Genomic DNA, 17,625 nt, shown 5'->3' with positions numbered 1-17,625 from the left:
TCGTCCTTCGGGCAGTCTCATTAGTTGCTATCACTGCACACATTGCTGCTTTCAAATTCTGATTTTTATCCTCCTTCCTGACGATGCGGCCAGGATCTGGAACTTATTTACCATTCCATTCTGTAATGTGTTTGTGTGGAGATTTGTATTGAGCAAGGCTGCAATTTGAACAGGTCATGGGTTGCACTCTGAAAGTTTAGGCGCTGGCGGACCTGCTTCAGATTTCCAGAATTTTCTATTCTTAATTAAATAAATGTTTCAGACATTGTTACAACATTGGTACACTGATCCATTGTACCTTTAGGCAGTACACACCGCATTCTCACAACACAGTGTAGAGAGTGACTGATTAATTCCAAAATAAACAGTACCCAAGTGAATCAATTAATTTAATTTTTCTCTTAAATGTCTAGTACCTGTAAAAGAAATTGGTGACGTGACTTGCACCTGATGTTTGTGCAGGTTTAAATCTGTAAATGAATGAACACTTTACAGAGAGACTGAGAAGAAATGGGTCGTAATTCTCCGATCGTCATGATTCACTTTTCCCACTGGCAGCACACCCTCACCAGTGAGTTTCGCGGAGACGTGGGGCGGTTTCAATGGGAAATTCCATTGAGAAGCGGCGCGAGAATAGAATCCCACTGCCAATGAACACCTCACAGCCAAGAATTCCCCAGAAGTAAAGTGGGCCATGCCGTGTACACTCGGCATGTTCCTGTGAGAGGTATGATCCATAACAAGATGCTATCTGAAGGGGAACTTTTTCAGAGATTTTGTATTGGACTGGCTTTAATGTGGGGGACATTTCCTTTAATTACAGCTCAGTCAACGCAAAGTCTCGTGTAATGATATGTATATGTGTATATAACTAAAGGGTTAATTATAACATCTAGCTGTAACACTACCAGTAGAGGGCATGACTAGATCCCACTATAAGTATCAGCTCCTCGAGGATCTTGGTCTCTTTCAACCCAGGAGTGTTTAGTAAGCAGTAGTGTATGATAGATAGTTCTCAGTATCGTTAGTATTTATAGCTGTGAATCAGTTAATACATCAATATTTTATTACTTGATTTTCTAGAGATAGTTCTGTAGAGTGTCAACCTCAGATTTATAATAAATTAGTTTGCTTATGTTGAAGGCTCGTGGTTTCTTCAGGATCACACCATCAGACCATCTTCATCAACAGTAGCTCGTAACAATACATATTACTAGACCCAGTAATATAATATAGTACCAGGATAGGCTACAGAAACTACCGAGAACAAAATAGTAAGATTAGAAAAGAAGAAAACATTTTGCAGCTATTTGGCAACAGAAGCATCACCTTCTGAAAAAACTTTGATGATTCCCAGCTCGATGGACAGAACACAAGCTCCTCAACACCTCAGGATCACCGGTAGCTTAAATGGAAAACAACAATTAAACAACAATTTCAGCTTTACTTAGAAGCTACTGCCTTAAATAATGCCACAGATGCTTGTAAAATAGTTCTGTTACTAACTATGGCGGGTCCACACGTGATATAGATCTACAATTCATTTCAATACACCGCGGGTCAAGACAAAACAAGGGTTGAAGTAATCCTTGAAAAATTTGATAGCCATTGTAAGATTCAAACCAATGAAACGTTTGAGCACGACATATTTAAGAAGAGATTGCAAGGAATGGATGAATCCTGTGACAGCTTTGTAACAGATCTCGGGCTTGTAGCACAATCCTGTAACCTTTCTGCACTTAATGATTCAATGATTCGTGACCAAATAATGTTTAGCATCACTGATGAACATTTAAGGGAAAGATTACTAAGGCAAAAAGAATTGACTTTAGAAATCACTCGAGAAATGTGTTTGGTTCATCAACAATCAAAAAATCAGTACCAAGAGTATTTTCTCCGTCAAAAGGCGCGAAAATTCCCCACGAGGCAGAGTGTGTAAAGGCAGTGACGCAGATAAGATGCATCTTTCGAGCGACAGCCATCTTGCGAGTGTGCATTCTAACTCCCCACATGCGCACTTCACTCAGAAATGCGAGATGGCCGAAAACCGAGGCGGTCGTGCGTCACAACGTCAATGCAATGACGTGTTCAAGGTGTGGAACCTCCCACTTTCAGAAAATATGCCCTGCCAGAGGAAAACAATGCTCACAGTGAGGCAGAGTCAATCATTATGCTGCACAGTGCAGATCTACACTTGCATTTAAATTTTCCAAACCGATTTCAAGGCAGATTAGTGTTCGAAGTGTACAATCAAAAGAAGAAGAGTTAGAGCAAGATTTTTCAACAGTTCTGTTACTGACTATGGCGAGTCTAACACATAGTTAGTCCCTGAAAAATACATACTTTGTAGGGATCATTGACAAATATAAAAACTCCACTGAAGTAACTTCGCCGACCAAATCAATTCATTCCATTACTTCCGATACTGAATGGAGCACAGAGATCAAAGTAAATGAATGCCTAATCAATTTTAAATTGGACATAGGCGGGTCAGCTAACTTGCTATCCAAGCTCGACCTCTCAAGGCTCAAGCGACCGTCAAAAATTCTTTCAGCGGACCTCCGGGTGCGGCGATGACCAGCTAAGTCGCACGTTCGGCAGCTCCCGGTGGAAAGGACTTTTGGGCTCTTAATTGGAGCCCCAACAGCAATTTTAACGGCTAAAAACACTGTGCGGTAAACCAGAAGGGAATTCCCCCTGGACACGGATGGAAAAAGGAGAGGAAAGTGGTCGGATTGCGGTGGATCCTCTAGAGCAGAGGCCAGGAAGGCAGGCACAAAGCAAGATGGCGTCGGAAGGAGGCAGTTTAATATGGGGCCCTGACCAACAAGAGTTCCTGCGGCGTTGCGTGGAAGAACTTAAAAAGGAGATGAAGAAGGAGCTGTTGGCCCCGATATTACAGGCGATTGAAGGGCTAAAGGAGGAGCAAAAGACATACAGGGCCTGGTGGTGAAGACAGAGATGCACGAGGCACAACACAAAAGGTGTGTGGAAAGGCTGGAGGTGCTGGAGAATAATGCGAGGAGGAAGAATTTAAGAATTCTTGGTCTTCCCGAAGGTGCAGGAGGGGCGGACGTCGGGGCATATGTGAGCACGATGCTGCACTCGTTAATGGGATCGGAGGCCCCGACGGGCCCGTTGGAGGTGGAGGGAGCCTATCGAGTTATGGCGCGAAGACCGAGGGCTGGAGAAATTCCTCGAGCCATAGTGGTGAGATTTCTCCGATATAAGGACAGAGAGATGGTCCTCAGATGGGCAAAGAAAACTCGGAGCAGTAGGCGGGAGAACGCGGTGATCCGTGTATATCAAGACTGGAGTGCGGAGGTGGCGAGAAGGAGGGCAAGCTTTAATCGGGCCAAGGCGGTGCTGCACAAAAGGAAGGTTAAATTTGGAATGCTGCAGCCGGCAAGACCGTGGGTCACACATCAAGGGAAACACCACTACCTTGAAACGGCAGAAGAGGCGTGGACATTTATTGTCGAGGAGAAACTGGAATAAGCGGGCTAGAAAAAGAACGTTTGGGACAAAGTGGTGGGGCGAATATGTGGGGTGAAGAGGGGGAAAAGGGGGAAGAGATGATTTCCCAAGTTGTTAATCCTGCGACCCTGTAACTTTTCTCTCTTCCCCATGTCGTGGGGGAGGGGGGGAGGGAGGATGAGGAGCTGGGAGCGCCGGCCATTGGGGGCGGGGCCAAATGGGAAGCGCGGGCTTTGTTCCCGCGCTATGGTAATCATGGCGGGAACAGGGAAGCAGGAAGGAGGGGGCCTCGCACAGTGGGAGCCGAGGTCACGGGGGGAAGCCGAGGTCGGCCAGAGTTTGCTGACTTCTGGGAGCAACATGGGGGGCAGTTACGCAAGTGAGGGATCTAGCGGGGGGGGTGGGGGGGAGGGGTTAACTGGGTTGCTGCTGCTGGGGAGAAGGGGGAGCTGGTATGGGGTGGGGTGGTCGGGGCAGGAGGGCGCCATTGGGGGGAGATACGGCTATGTGGGAACCGGGTGAGGAGCTGGATTGAAAAAGGAGATGGCTAGTCGACAGGGGGGCAGGGAAGAGCCCCCCAACCCGGCTGATCACGTGGAATGTGAGAGGGCTGAACGGGCCGATAAAGAGGGCACGGGTACTCGCACACCTAAAGAAACTTAAGGCAGATGTGGTTATGCTGCAGGAGACGCATCTGAAACTGATAGACCAGGTCAGACTACGCAAAGGATGGGTGGGGCAGGTGTTTCATTCGGGGCTAGACTCAAAAAACAGGGGGGTGGCTATACTAGTTGGGTAGCGGGTAATGTTTGAGGCAAAGACCATAGTGGCGGATAGTGGGGGCAGATATGTGATGGTGAGTGGCAAATTGCAAGGGGAGGCGGTGGTCTTAGTGAACGTATATGCCCCGAACTGGGATGATGCCAACTTTATGGGGCGCATGTTAGGACGTATCCCAGACCTAGAGGTGGGGAAGTTGGTAATGGGTGGAGATTTTAATACGGTGCTGGACCCAGGGCTGGACAGATCGAGGTCCAGGACCGGAAGGAGGCCGGCTGCAGCTAGGGTGCTTAAGAACTTTATGGAGCAGATGGGAGGAGTAGACCCCTGGAGATTTAGTAGACCTAGGAGTAAGGAGTTTTCGTTTTTCTCCTATGTCCACAAAGTTTATTCACGGATAGACTTTTTTGTTTTGGGAAGGGCACTGATCCCGAAGGTGACGGGGACGGAGTACACGGCTATAGCTATTTCGGATCACGCTCCACATTGGGTGGACCTGGAGATAGGGGAGGAAAAAAAACAGCATCCACCCTGGAGAATGGACATGGGATTATTGGCAGATGAGGGGGTGTGTTTAAGGGTGAGGGGGTATATTGAAAGGTACTTGGAACTCAATGATAATGGGGAGGTTCAGGTGGGAGTGGTCTGGGAGGCGCTGAAGGCAGGGGTTAGAGGGGAGCTGATATCTATTAGGGCACATAAAGGAAAGCAGGAGGGTAGGGAAAGGGAGCGGTTGTTGAAAGAACTTCTGCGGGTGGACAGACAATATGCGGAGGCACCGGAGGAGGGACTGTACAGGGAAAGGCAAAGGCTACATGTAGAATTTGACTTGTTGACTACGGGTAATGCAGAGGCACAATGGAGGAAGGCACAGGGTGTACAGTACGAATATGGGGAGAAGGCGAGCAGGTTGCTGGCCCACCAACTGAGGTAAAGGGGAGCAGCGAGGGAGATAGTGGGGGTGAGAGATGAGGAGGGAGAGATGGAGCGGGGAGCGGAGAGAGTGAATGGAGTGTTCAAGGCATTTTATGAAAGATTATATGAAGCTCAGCCCCCGGATGGGAAGGAGAGAATGATGTGCTTTCTAGATCAGCTGGAATTTTCTAAGGTGGAGGAGCAGGAGAGGGCGGGACTGGGAGCACAGATTGAGACGGAGGAAGTAGTGAAAGGGATTGGGAGCATGCAGGCGGGGAAGGCCCTGGGACCAAACGGATTCCCAGTTGAATTCTATAGGAAATATATGGACTTGCTGGCCCCGCTACTGATGAGAACCTTTAATGAGGCGAGGGAAAGGGGGCAGCTGCCCCCGACTATGTCTGAGGCAACGATATCGCTCCTCCTAAAGAAGGAAAGGCCTATTTCCCTCCTGAATGTGGACGCTAAGATTCTGGCCAAGGTAATGGCAACGAGGATAGAGGATTGTGTCCCGGGGGTGGTTCATGAGGACCAAACTGGGTTTGTGAAGGGGAGACAGCTGAATACAAATATACGGAGGCTGCTAGGGGTAATGATGATGCCCCCACCAGAGGGGGAAGCGGAGATAGTGGTGGCGATGGATGCCGAGAAATCATTTGATAGAGTGGAGTGGGATTATTTGTGGGAGGTGCTGAGGAGATTTGGCTTTGGAGATGGGTATATCAGATGGGTACAGTTGCTGTATAGGGCCCCGATGGTGAGCGTGGTCATGAATGGACGGGGGTCTGATTATTTTCGGCTCCATAGAGGGATGAGGCAGGGATGTCGTCTGTCCCCGTTATTGTTTGCACTGGCGATTGAGCCCCTGGCCATAGCATTGAGGGGTTCCAGGAAGTGGAGGGGAGTACTCAGGGGAGGAGAAGAACACCGGGTATCTCTGTATGCGGATGATTTGTTGCTATATGTGGCGGACCCGGCGGAGGGGAAGCCAGAGATAATGCGGATACTTGGGGAGTTTGGGGATTTTTCAGGGTATAAATTGAACATGGGGAAAAGTGAGTTGTTTGTGGTACATCCAGGGGAGCAGAGCAGAGAAATAGAGGATTTACCATTGAGGAAGGTAACAAGGGACTTATGGTACTTGGGGATCCAGATAGCCAAGAATTGGGGTACATTACAGAGGCTTAATTTAACGCGGTTGGTGGAACAGATGGAGGAGGACTTTAAGAGATGGGACATGGTGTCCCTGTCACTGGCAGGTAGGGTGCAGGCGGTTAAAATGGTGGTCCTCCCAAGATTCCTTTTTGTGTTTCAGTGCCTCCCGGTGGTGGTCACGAAGGCTTTTTTCAAAAGAATCGAGAAGAGTATTATGAGTTTTGTGTGGGCCGGGAAGACCCCGAGAGTGAGGAGGGGATTTTTGCAGTGTAGTAGGGACAGGGGGGGCTGGTACTACCGAGCCTAAGTGAGTACTACTGGGCCGCCAATATTTCAATGGTGTGTAAGTGGATGGGAGAAGAGGAGGGAGCGGCGTGGAAGAGATTGGAGAGGGCGTCCTGCAGGGGGACTAGCCTACAAGCTATGGTGACGGCACCGTTGCCGTTCTTACCGAAGAAATACACCACAAGCCCGGTGGTGGTGGCTACATTGAAAATTTGGGGGCAGTGGAGACGGCATAGGGGAAAGACGGGAGCCTCGGTGCGGTCCCCGATAAGAAATAACCATAGGTTTGTTCCGGGGAGAATGGATGGGGGATTTGGAGCATGGCAAAGAGCAGGGGTAGCATAATTGAGAGATCTGTTCGTAGATGGGACGTTTGCAAGTCTGGGAGCGCTGACGGAAAAATATGGGTTGCCCCAAGGGAATGCATTTCGGTATATGCAACTGAGGGCTTTTGCGAGGCAACAGGTGAGGGAATTCCCGTAGCTCCCAACGCAGGAGGTGCAGGATAGAGTGATCTCAGAGACATGGGTGGGGGATGGTAAGGTGTCGGACATATATAGGGAAATGAGGGACGAGGGGGAGATCATGGTAGATGAGCTGAAACGGAAATGGGAAGAAGAGCTGGGGGAGGAGATTGAGGAGGGGCTGTGGGCTGATGCCCTACGTAGGGTAAACTCATCGTCCTCGTGTGCCAGGCTAAGCCTGATACAATTTAAGGTGTTACACAGGGTGCATATGACTGGAGCACGGCTCAGTAAATTTTTTGGGGTCGAGGATAGGTGTGCGAGATGCTCGAGAAGCCCAGCGAATCACACCCACATGTTCTGGTCATGCCCGGCATGACAGGGGTTTTGGGTGGGGGTGGCAAAGGTGCTTTCGAAGGTGGTGGGGGTCCAGGTCGAACTAAGCTGGGGGTTGGCTATATTTGGGGTTGCAGAAGAGCCGGGAGTGCAGGAGGCGAGAGAGGCTGACGTTTTGGCCTTTGCGTCCCTAGTAGCCCGGCGCAGGATATTGTTAATGTGGAAGGAAGCCAAACCCCCGGGTGTGGAGACCTGGATAAACGACATGGCAGGGTTTATAAAGTTAGAACGGATTAAGTTTGCACTAAGGGGTTCGGCTCAAGGGTTCACCAGGCGTTGGCAACCGTTCGTCGACTACCTCACAGAAAGATAGAGGGAATGGAAAAGAAGAAGACAACAGCAGCAACCCAGGGGGGAGGGGGTGGAGGGGGAGGGGGGGTGGAGGAATCGGACGGACTCTCAGGGATGCTATTGTATATGTATAGGCACTTGTTTTAGGTAATGTATAATGGACTGTTGGATTGTATCTTTGGAGAGTATTTATTTTTGACAAGGCAGTTGCCATTTAGTTTGGTTTTTGTTTCTGTTCATATATTATTTATTTATTTGTTTAAAACTGGCCACTGTTATTTATATTGCTTTATTGTTGTTTAAAAGAAACACTACGTACTGTTATGTTTGGCCAAAAAATCTTGAATAAAATATATTAAAAAAAAAAAAATTCTTTCAGCTGTCTGTAAACTAACAGACTATAATGGCAATGCTATCGCGTCAATGGGGTCGTGCTATTTAGTTGTTTCCAACAAGGATTTTTTTTTTAAATTAAAAAATAATACATTTAGAGTACCCAATTCATTTTTTCCAATTAAGGGGCAATTTAGTGTGGCCAATCCACCTAGCCTGCACGTCTTTGGGTTGTGGGGGCGAAACCCACGCAAACACAATGAGAATGCAAACTCCATCCAACAGGGATATTGAAACAAACTAAGATTTGAGATTGTCAAGTCAGATAAATTGTTACTCTTAGGTGCACAAGCCTGCAAGGAGCTATGCCTAACACAGCGCATTTATACTGCAACTTTGTCTCGTCCTGATCTACAAAAGGATATCCAAAGAGTCCTTGATCAATATCCAGATGTATTCAAAGGCATGGGCACTCTACCATTAAAGTACAATATTTTACTTTGATTGGATGCTAAACCTATAGTACATCCACCAAGGAGAATTCCTGCTCCACTAAGAGAAAGGTTGAAGTTGGACTTAGAAAGGCTACAACAACAAGGTATGATGTCAAGAGTCACTGAACCGACTGACTGGGTCAGTTCATAGAACATAGAACAGTACAGCACAGAACAGGCCCTTCGGCCCTCGATGTTGTGCCGAGCTTTTACTGAAACCAAGATCCCTGTCATTTTGGTGTGCTCCATGTGCCTATCCAATAACCGCTTCAAAGTTCCTAAAGTGTCCGACTACACTATCACAGCAGGCAGTCCATTCCACACCCTAAACACTCTCTGAGTAAAGAACTTACCTCGGACATCCCTCTTATATCTCCCACCCTGAACCTTGTAGTTATGCCCCCTTGTAACAGCTACATCCACCCGAGGAAATAGTCTCTGAACGTCCATTCTATCTATCCCCCTCATAATCTTATAAACCTCTATTAAGTCGCCTCTCATCCTCTTCCGCTCCAAAGAGAAATGCCCTAGCTTCCTCAACCTTTCCTCATAAGACCTACCCTCCAAACCAGGCAGCATCCTGGTAAACCTCCTTTGCACCCTTTCCAATGCTTCCACATCCTTCCTATAGTGAGGTGACCAGAACTGCACACAATATTCCAAATGTGGACTCACCAGGGTCATGTACAGTTGCAGCATAACCCCACGGCTCTTAAACTCAAGCCCCCTGTTAATGAACGCTAACACACTATAGGCCTTCTTCATGGCTCTATCCACTTGAGTGGCAACCTTCAGAGATCTGTGGACATGAACCCCAAGATCTCTCTATTCCTCCACATTCCTCAGAACCCTGCCATTGACCCTATAATCCCCATTCAAAATTTTCCTACCAAAATGAATCAAGTTGCACTTAGCAGTGTTGAACTCCATCTGCCATTTTTCGGCCCAGCTCTGCATCCTATCAATGTCTCTTTGCAGCCTACAACAGCCCTCCACCTCATCCACTGCTCCACCAATCTTGGTGTCATCAGCAAATTTACTGACTCACCCTTCAGCCCCCTGCTCCAAGTCATTGATAAAAATCACAAATAGCAGAGGACCCAGCATTGATCCCTGTGGTACACCGCTGGTAACTGGTCTCCAGTCTGAAAATTTTCCATCCACCACCACCCTCTGCCTTCTATGTGATAGCCAGTTACTTATCCAATTGGCCAAATTTCCCTCTATCCCACACCTCCTTACTTTCTTCATGAGCCAATCATGGGGAACCTTATCAAATGCCTTATTAAAATCCATGTATATGACATCAAATGCTCTACCTTCATCTACACACTTAGTTACCTCCTCAAAGAATTCAATCAAATTTGTGAGGCAAGACTTAACCTTCACAAATCCGTGTTGACTATCCCAGATTAAGCTGCATCTTTCCAAATGGTCATAAATGCTATCCTTCAGGACCTTTTCCATTAACTTACCGACCACTGAAGTAAGACTAACTGGCCTATAATTACCAGGGTCATTCCTATTCCCTTTCTTGAACAGAGGAACAACATTCGCCACTCTGCAGTCCTCTGGCACTATCCCCGTGGACAGTGAGGACCCAAAGATCAAAACCAAAGGCTCTGCAATCTCATTCCTTGCCTCCCAAAGAATCCTAGGATATATCCCATCTGGCCCAGGGGACTTGTCGACACTAAGGTTTTTCAAAATTGCTAATACATCCTCCCTCAGAACATCTATCTCCTCCAGCCTACCCGCCTGTATCTCACTCTCATCCTCAAAAACATGGCCCCTCGGTGAACACTGAAGAAAAGTATTCATTCGACGCCTCTTCTATCTCTTCTGAGTCCATGCACAAGTTCCCACTACCGACCTTGACCGGCCCTAACTTCACCCTGGTCATTCTTTTATTTTTCACATAAGAGTAAAAAGCCTTGGTGTTTTCCTTGATCCGACCCGCCAAGGACCTAATGTGCCCCCTCCCAGCTCTCCTAAGCCCTTTTTTCAGCTCATTCCTTGCTACCTTGTAACCCTCAAGCGACCCGACTGAACCTTGTTTTCTCATCCTTACACACTCTTCCTCTTTCCTCTTGACAAGACATTCAACCTATTTTTTCATAGAATTTACAGAGCAGAAGGAGGCCATTCAGCCCATCGAGTCTGCACCGGCTCTTGGAAAGAGCACCCTACCCAAGGTCAACACCGCCACCCTATCCCCATAACCCAGTTACCCCACCCAACACTAAGGGCAATTTTGGACACTAAGGGCAATTTATCATGGCCAATCCACCTAATCCGCACATCTTTGGACTGTGGGAGGAAACCGGAGCACCCGGAGGAAACCCACGCACACACGGGGAGGATGTGCAGACTCCGCACAGTCAGTGACCCAAGCCGGAATCGAACCTGGGACCCTGGAGCTGTGAAGCAATTGTGCTATCCACAAGGCTACCGTGCTGCCCCTTTTGTGAACCATGGTTCCCTCACACGGCCATTTTCTCCCTGCCTGACAGGGACATACATATCAAGGACACACAGTATTTGTTCCTTGAACAAGCTCCACTTTTCATTTTCCCTGACAGTTTCTGTTCCCATCTTACGCTCCCTAATTCTTGCCTAATTGCTTCATAATTACCCCTCCCCCAATTATAAACCTTGCCTGCTGTATGGCCCTATCGCTCTCCATTGCAATAGTGAAAGACACCGAATTGTGGTCACTATATCCAAAGTGCTCTCCCACAAACAAATCTAACACTTGGCCCGGTTCATTACCCAGTACCAAATCCAATGTGGCCCCACTCTTGTCGGCCTATCCACATATTGTGTCAGGAAATCCTCCTGCACACACTGTACAAAAACTGCCCCATCCGAACTGTTTGACCAATAGAGGTTCCAATCAATATTTGGAAAGTTAAAGTCACCCATGACAACTACCCTGAGACCTCCACACCTATCCATAATCTGTTTTGCAATTTCTTCCTCCACATCTCTATTACTAGTTGGGGGTCTATAGAAAACTCCTAACAACATGACCGCTTCTTTCCTATTTCTAACTTCAGCGCTTATTTCCTCAGTAGGCAGATCCCCCTCGAAATGTATTTCTGCAGCCGTTAAACTATCCTTGATTAACAATGGTACTCCTCCACCTCTTTTACCACCTTCCCTACTGAAACATCTATACCCTGGAACGTCCAACAACCATTTCTATCCCTATTCTAACCATGTCTCCGAAATGGCCACAGCATCGTAGTTCCAAGTACCAATCCACGCTCCAAGTTCACCTACGTTATTCTGGATGCTCCTTGATTTGAAGTAGACACACTTCAACCCACCTTCCTCTCTGCCGGTACACTCCTGCGACCTTGATACCCTCCTCAGTACCTCACTACTCTCAACACTGGCTTCCTGACTACAGCTTGTTTTCCCTGACAAATTAGTTTAAACCCCCCCGAAGAGCCGTAGCAAATTTCCCTCCCAGGATATTGGTGCCCGTCTGGTTCAGGTGCAAACCATCCTGTCTGTACAGGTCCTATCTTCCCCAGAATGTGCTCCAATTATCCACAGAACTGAAACCCTCCCTCCTACACCATCCTTTCAACCACGTGTTTATCTGCACTCTCTCCCTGTTCCTCAACTCGCTAGCACGTGGCACTGGCAACAAACCAGAGATGACAACATGGTTTGTCCTGGTTCTCAGCTTCCACCCTCGTTCCCTAAATTCCTGTTTTAAATCCCCGTTGCTTCTCTTACCTATTTAGTTGGTACCGATGTGTACCACGACTTGTGACTATTCTCCCTCCCCCTTTAGGATTCTGAAAACACGGTCCGAGACGTCCCGGACCCTTGCACCCGGGAGGCAACATGCCATCCGTGAGTCTCTTTCGTTGCCACAGAACCGTCTATCTGTCTCTCTAACTATCGAGTCCCCAATAACTATTGCTCTCCTGCTCTCCCCCCTGCCCTTCTGAGCCACAGGGACGGACTCAGTGCTGGAAATCCGGTCACCGTGGCTTACCACTGGTAGGATGTCCCCCTCAACAGTATCCAAAGCAGTATACTTGTTACTGAGGGGAACGACCACAGGGGATCCCTGTACTGACTGCTTCCTCCCAGCCCCTCTCACCGTCACCCATCTATCTTCATTCTTTGGAGTAACTACATCCCTGAAGCTACTATCTATGACCACCTCTGCCTCCCGAATGATCAGAAGTTCATCCAGCTCCAGTTCCCTCACGCGGTTTCTGAGGAGCTGGAGATGGGTGCACTTCCCACAGGTGAAATCAGCAGGGACACTGGCGGCATCCCTCACCTCAAACATTCTGCAGGAGGAACATTGCACTGTCTTCCCTGCCATCCCCCATAGATAACCTCCTGATAAATCAAGAAAGGAAAGATAGAGCTTACCTGATTTTCACTCATCCCCTTAGGTTAGAGGAGGTGGAAGGGTGGGGGATACTACAAGTGTAGTGTCTCGGGTTTAGCAACCACCCAACTTAAATACAGGTAAAAATAAAACACTTAAGCTGATTCCCAAGTGCCCTCTCTCTCTCCCGCTCCCGGAAATGAAGGCCGCTGGAACCTGGGGATAAGCTTAAGCACCTACCTGATTAAAGTTCGATGGTTTGTGTGAAGAAACTGTCAGGATCTCAATGAGAACATCATGAGGGAACACTATCCCATCCCGAAGCGAGAGGAAATCACAAGCGAAATGGTGAATGCTCGCATCTTTACCAAGTTAGAAGCATCGCAAGGTTTCTGGCAAATTCAATTGGAAGGCTCGAGCAGAAAGCTCTGCACCTTTAATACCCCATTTGGCAGATTTTGCTATAACAGGATGCCTTTCGAAATTATCTCTGCGTCTGAAATATTCCACCGCATTATGGAACAGGTGATTGAGGGAATAGGCGGTGTTCGTGTCTACGTAGATGGCATTATCATATGGTCATCAACACCAGAAGAACATGTCTCAAGACTGAGGCAAGTCTTTCAACGCATACAGCAGTATGGCCTCAAGTTGAATCAAACCAAATGTAGTTTTGGGGCTTCTACACTCTAAGTTCCTCGGAGAACAAATTTCAGAAAAAGGGGCGGGATTCTCCGAGAACTGGCGCGACGTCCGGGACCCGGCGCCATAAATGGCGCGGATCACTCCGGCGTCGGGCCCCCCCAAACAACGCAAATTCTCCAGCCCCAAATGGGCTAGCAGTGGCTTGACGCCATTCGCGATGGCGTCACCCGACGTGGACGGTGACGCCGTGCGGCGTCATTGATGCCGCATGGCGTGGCGGCTCAAAAGACGCGCCCCCCCACTCCGGAATACCCGACAAGATGGCCGCCTGCCGCACAGCCCCGAGGTTCCAGGAACGCGACATCGAGGTGCTCCTGGACGCAGTGCAGGAGAAGAGGGAGTCCCTGTACCCCAGACACGGCCGCAGGGTCGCCGCACGCCTCAGCCGGCGTCTGTGGAGGGAGGTGGCAGAGGCCGTCAGCGTTGTGGCCCTGACACCACGGACAGGCACCCAGTGCCACAAGAACGTGAACGACCTCGTCAGGGCAGCCAGGGTGAGTCCCAACCCCTCCCTGCCCGATGTGCGGCACACCCCCAGGTGAAACCAACCCTCACCCTAACCCCTGCACCATACACGCAACCAATGGCGTGCATTCATATACATGTCTAACACTGTTGCCTTTTACCCCTGCCACCCACCTGCCCCCCACAGGAGAAGTGCGCGGCACAATAGGGAGCATGAGAGGACTGGAGGGGGCCCAGCTGATGAGAGGCCACTCTCCGTACATGAGGAAAGGGCCCTGGAACTGGCTGGCGGACCTGAGGACCGAGAGCTTGCCGATGCAGAGGTCGGGGGCCCACCAGCAAGTGAGCCACCGACAGCCCGTCCCCATATCCCCTCTCCCCCATATCCCCTCTCCCCCATATCGCCCATATCCCCCCTCCCCCATATCGCCCATATCCCCCCTCCCCCATGTCCCCCATCCTCATGTCCCCATATCCCCCTCCCCATATCCCCCCTCCCCATATCCCCCAGAACACCCCTACCCAGGACAGCCCTACCCAGGACACCTCTACCCAGGACACCCCTACCCAGGACACCCCTACCCAGAACACCCCTACCCAGAACACCCCTACCCAGGACACCTCTACCCAGGAGACCCCTACCCAGAACACCCCTACCCAGAACACCCCTACCCAGGAGACCCCTACCCAGGAGACCCCTACCCAGGAGACTCCTACCCAGGAAACCGAAATACAGGACAGTGACACAGAGTGGATGGGTGGAGACGAACTGCCACCCCAAAGTACCATGGACTCAGAATGGGACGAAGAGCTCGACACAACGCCACTGCTGTCTCCAACACCCTCCACCATCGCAGAGACACTCACCTCGGTTGGGCACTTTAGTGATTACACTCACTGATGCGCACAACACAGCCGTACAGGTACAGCAGGTGGAGGTACGAGCAGCAGAAGGGCCAGGAGGTCGAAGGGCATCCTGGCGCAAGCGAACATCTGCCGCCCAGATGGATCTGGACTTACCACACCCACCCATAGCCCCGATGCAACCACCGAACCTGGGACGAGCGAAGAGGGTGACGGCCGGCTTGCAGCGGCTGCAGTCGCAGGTGGAGGAGTGCACCCACGACCAGGAGCTGGGAGTGGTGCCGGTCATGTGTGCCATCCAGGCCGACACCGCACGGGTGGCATCTGCGGTGGAGGCAATGGGTGCGACGGTGTCTGACATGGGGAGCAGTATGCGAGGCCTGGGGCTTTTCATGCAGGCGGCGTCTGTGGCCCAGGACATGGCTGTCCTCTCACAGGAGGCCATGAGCCAGCGGCAGATGGCAGAGGCGCTCAACGCCATGGCCCAGTCTCAACAGGCAATGGCCCAATCCCTGCAGGCCATGGCCCAGTCTCAGCAGGCCATCGCTGAGGGCATCGGCACCATTGCCCATGTGCTAGCCAGTGTCGCACAGTCACAGACTGGGATGGCCAACTCCCTGAGCTCCATGGCTGCAAACCTGCAGACCCTTGTCGATTCTAGCACAGGCCTCCAGGACTGGCAGCGCCAGGTGTCGGAGGGGCGTTGGATGGCTGGACCGTTCACACCTCTGACCCATGTCGAGGCCTGGGGGCGATTGGGCACCCCGAGGGAGGAGGGGTTGCTGGCGCCCGTCTCTGGTCCCCCTGTAGGGGAGGTCCAGGAACACTGCAGCACCTCGGACTCCCTCCCCCCCCCTTCCGTCCCAGGTGCATCGGGTGGGCAATGGGCAGGACAGGCTGGCAGCTCGCCATCCCAGTCGCCCAGGCCACAGCCTGGCCCATCTAGGCCAGGACGCCCCAGGAAACGGCCGCCAAACGGATCCCGAGTCAGAGGGCAGGAATCGCAGGAGTCCACCTCCAGTTCTGCTGTACCGTCTGGGGAACCACCTAGGCGTAGTCAAAGGGCCCGCAAAGCCAGACAATTAGACACTGAGTAAGTTGGCACGGGTGCAGGGCACAGACGAGTTTTTGGGGCTAGGGCACGTGTATGCACTGTTTGTTATGAAAATCACTTTAACACCTACAGAAGCTGCCATTGTGCTCTGTTCGAAGCGTGCGGGGATGTCATGTACATTGAGTGCCAGTGTGTGTGTGAGGGGCGGTCTTACGTCGGCCTCAGATGAGTCTGCCCCCTTCCCCCTGGGCCGCCCTCACTATCCCCCCGGGCAGAGGACGGGACCGTGCGCTGCAGTGTCACAGCCGCATGCAGGGATGGTCCGGGTGGATGGTGGCACTGTGGCCATGTGTCAGACATCGTCCAATGATGTGGAACCAGGAGCTCATCGCAGAGCGGGTTGTCATCATCCTCCCTGGCCTGCAATAGACACGCTTCCACCGGCGCCCGTGAGAGCCTGGCTGTCGTGCCGCAGGTGGATCTGCAATGGAGGGGTGGTGTGCATGCGGGTGCAGTGGGTGTGGTTGAGGGGGGGTGAGGGTGCTGGGTGGGTGGCTGGGTGGGGGGGGGGGGTTGAGGGTGTTCAGGTGATGCCATGGTGTGCGGTATGTGGCCATACTCGCCAATTCCCACGCCCCCTAGTCAGTGAAGCAGGCGGTTATCAGCCTGTCCCGTGCCCGCTGGCCCAGCCGGTAACGGTGAACAGCCACCCGCCCGTGTCTAGCCCGTCTGCCCTGACCATTGCCCCCATCCCCCTCATCTGGGTAGGACTGCGCCTCTTCCTGCTGCTCCTCCACTCCGCCCTCCTCTGCCTGCGGCACATCGCCCCTCTGTTGGGCTATGTTGTGCAGGACGCAGCACACCACAATGATGTGGCCGACCCTATCTGACGGATACTGGAGGGCTCCCCCAGAGAGGTCCAGGCACCTGAAACGCATTTTGAGCACGCCAAAGCACCTCTCTATCACTCCCCTTGTTGCTGCATGGGCATCATTGTAGCTGTTCTCCATGTCATTCTGTGGCCTCCGTATAGGCGTCATCAGCCACGACCGCAACAGGTAACCCCTGTCGCCCAGCAACCAGCCCCACAGCCGGGGGGGGTGGCGTCCCTCGTACATGCCGGGGATGTAAGACCGCGACAACACGTATGAGTCATGTACACTTCCAGGGTACCGGGCGCAGACGTGCAGGATAATCATGCGGTGATCGCAGACCACCTGGATGTTCATGGAATAGGTCCCCTTCCTATTGGTGAACACGGCCCTGTTATCTGCAGGTGGCCGCACGGCTACGTGCATTCCATCGATCGCGCCCTGGACCATGGGAAACCCGGCCACGGCAGAGAAGCCCACGGCCCGGGCATCCTGGCTGGCCCGGTCCACAGAGAAGCAGATGTAGCGGTGCGCCATGGCATATAGGGCATCTGTCACTGCCCGGATGCACTGGTGCACCGATGTCTGCGAGATCTCGGACAGGTCCCCACCTGGCGCCTGGAATGACCCCATGGCATAAAAGTTCAGGGCCACCGTAACCTTGACGGTCACGGGGAGAGGGTGTCCCCCCCCCCAGTGCCACGCAGTGCCA

The sequence above is a fragment of the Scyliorhinus torazame genome, chromosome 12 (assembly GCF_047496885.1).
Source record: "Scyliorhinus torazame isolate Kashiwa2021f chromosome 12, sScyTor2.1, whole genome shotgun sequence".
Taxonomy (NCBI): domain Eukaryota; kingdom Metazoa; phylum Chordata; class Chondrichthyes; order Carcharhiniformes; family Scyliorhinidae; genus Scyliorhinus; species Scyliorhinus torazame.
The sequence above is the reverse complement of the archived record's forward strand: the minus strand, read 5'-3'. Positions refer to the sequence as shown.